Raw genomic sequence first — 318 nt, forward strand, 5'->3', positions numbered from 1 at the left:
TAATAATAATAATGCGGTAATTACAACTGATCAGACAAATAAAGGTATTCGATCGAAAGAGATTCCAGTAGCTCGTATGTTAATTACAGTTGTAATAAAATTTACAGCTCCTAAAATCGAGGAAATTCCTGCTAAATGTAAAGAAAAAATAGCTAAATCAACTGAAGCACCTCCATGGGCAATAATAGATGAGAGTGGGGGGTAAACAGTTCAACCAGTCCCGGCTCCGTTTTCAACTATTCTTCTCATCAAAAGAAGAGATAAAGCAGGAGGTAATAATCAGAATCTTATATTATTTATTCGGGGGAATGCTATATC

This window comes from Glossina fuscipes, unplaced genomic scaffold, assembly GCF_014805625.2.
Source record: "Glossina fuscipes isolate IAEA_lab_2018 unplaced genomic scaffold, Yale_Gfus_2 60, whole genome shotgun sequence".
Lineage (NCBI taxonomy): Eukaryota > Metazoa > Arthropoda > Insecta > Diptera > Glossinidae > Glossina > Glossina fuscipes.